The sequence below is a fragment of the Microtus ochrogaster genome, chromosome 16 (assembly GCF_000317375.1).
Source record: "Microtus ochrogaster isolate Prairie Vole_2 chromosome 16, MicOch1.0, whole genome shotgun sequence".
NCBI classification, from domain to species: Eukaryota; Metazoa; Chordata; class Mammalia; order Rodentia; family Cricetidae; genus Microtus; species Microtus ochrogaster.
The window spans coordinates 30,987,083-30,989,800 of NC_022018.1; positions in this window are offsets into that span (position 1 = coordinate 30,987,083).

Here is a 2,718-nt window from a genome sequence, read left to right on the forward strand (position 1 = left end):
ATTAAAAGAATACAGTTTGTGTGTTGTTATTTCGGGCATAAGCTAGCCGGGCAGGCGGCCGGGGTGCTGGGGACTCAGCCCAGCCCATTACTACAGTCACCCACATTCAGAGGGACTAGTTTGGGTTTATACTGGCTCCCTCACTGTTGGTGAGCTTCCATGAGCTCAGGTAAGCTGTTTCCGTAGGTGTCCCCATCATGGTCTTGAACTCTTTGCTCATATTCTCACTTCTCACACTCTTCGCCTGGACTTTGGGAGTCAAGTGCTCCAATGGAGGTCTCTGCCTGGTGCAGGAGAATTGTCTGTATTCTGTCAATCATGTTTTAAATAAATGCTGATTGGCCAAGCAGGAAGTATAAGTGGGTCAACCAGACAGGAAGTAGAGGTGGGGCGACAGGTACAGGAGAATTCTGGGAAGGAGGAAGCCCATTCCTCCACTCCTACTCAGATCACCAAAGAAGCAGGATGTGATCTGTCCTGCTGAAAAAGGTACTGAGCCATGTGGCTAACATAGATGAGGATAATGTGTTAATATAAGTTACAAGAGCTAATAAGAAGCCTGAGCTAATGGGCCAAAAAGTTTATAAGTTAATGCAGACTCTCTGTGTATTTTTCTCTGGGACTCAATGGCTGGGGGACCAGGTGGGACAGAAACCCCAACGAGCCAGGCCCTCATGTTACATCTACTTCTGTTTCCATCACTTGCTGGATGAAGAGTCTATGGTGACATTTAAGATAGTCATCAATCTGACTATGGGGCAAGGCCAGTTCAAACATTCTCTTCACTATTGCTTAGGCTCTTAGTTGGGGTCATCCTTGTGGATTCCTGGGAATTTCTGTAGTGCCAGGTTTCTTGCTAGTGCCATAATGGCTCCCTCACCAAGATATTTCTTTCCGTGCTCTCTGTTTCTGTCCTTCTCCCATCCTGACTATCTTCTTCCCTCAAGTTCTCCCTCACCCATGCTCCCAACTTTCTCAGGAGATCTTGTCTATTTCCCCTTCCCAGAGGAATCTATATGTTTGAAGCCTTCAAGCTCCTCTTTTCTATTTCTTCATGAAATGGCTCAGCAAGTTAGAGATGCCTGCCGCCAAGCCGGATGACCCCAGTTCAATCCCTGGAACTACATGGTATAAGGAAAGAACTGCAAGTTGTCTTCTGGCCTACACACACACCCACACACACACACACACACACACACACACACACACACATACACACACACACCTATACATACATACACTCACACACACACACACTCACACACACTCATACACATACTGAAAGGTATTAAAGTGGTTATTCTAGAGAATCACCACTTTTTACTACCATCATTAGAATGTACTTCTCTTACTAAACAAATATTGGTACGTGTTGCCCATCTTTGCTGTGTTTCCTGTCCCTGTATTACAGAGTTATCTCCATTTTCGACCTCTCAAAGTAAAGAATTCGGTCAAGAGACACAGATCTAAGCATAAGTTTCTTAAAGAAGCAAAGCACGGCAGAGATTGGAGTAGGTTTTCCCAAAGAGGGTGAGGGACAGCACGGAAGGTTCCACATTTTAAAGAAGCTCTTATGAGTATTTCTCAGGTAGGTAGCACATTCATAAGGTAAGGAGGTCTGTTTTCCCTTCCAAATCATGGTGATCCAATTCTCTCCTGGGGAGTATTTCTTCTCAAGGTCTTTCTTGAAAAGATACATGCCCTTGTTAGTGTACACGCATGGGAGAAATCCCTGGTGCCTTTGCTTTTGATATCAGCAACCCCAAGGGCATTTCACCACAAAATGGCCTTCGGACTGTCATGAGACACAGTCAGTCAAGATCAGCTGTAGTTTGTTTCCATCCATTTGATCTCTTCTGAGATGCTCAAAGTCCCATGAGTGATCTTGTGACTCTGTCAGTTAAGTTTTTTTTGTCCAACGGTTAGGACGTTTCTGTTATCTGTAACTGACATTTTACACCAAAGGCTGCAGCTAGGGTTTTACAGTAGACTGGCGGGCTGCACAAACACAAAACAGGACCAAGGCCATCTGATTCAGGACTTCCTTCTCCCAGCTCCGCCGTGCAAGCCCATCTTCCTCCCAACACCCTCCTCCTCTCCTAACCACTAGCAACCCAGACTCCACTCTCCCCTTCAGATCAGCGTGTTTAGCTCCCATATAAGAAGTGTCCACAGTTTATGTATTTACTATTTCCATATGGTGGAGCTGGAGGATGGTCACTGTGAGCCTGTTTAAGGAATGCTGCCTTGTAGTAAGGCTTTCTTAACACAGGCTGGACTTCTTTGGAGTATTGTATTGGAAGAGGCAAGACATGTGATTAATACATTAGATAAGTGCTCAGGTTCATTCATTTTGAGACAGGGGCTCACTCTGTAGTTCAGGGTCACCTTAAAGTCAAGGGAATCCTTCCTTTTTAGTCTCCAGAATGCTGGGATTGCAGGCATGGGCTACCTCCGCCAGCTAATAGTAATTCCTTGTCCCTGGATTCTTTGAACCACATCAACTATTTACAAATACACAATTGTTTAACAGTTGGAAAAAAAAGGTCAGGCAGTGTTGGTGCACTGGGTAGGCAGAGGAAGGCAGATCTCTGAGTTGGAGGCCAGTCTGGTCTACAGAGCTCCAGGACAGCCAAGGCTACACAGAGAAATCCTGTCTTGAAAACCCATAAGGGGGCGGGGGGAGAAGAAGGAAGAGGAGGAGGAGGAGGAGGAGGA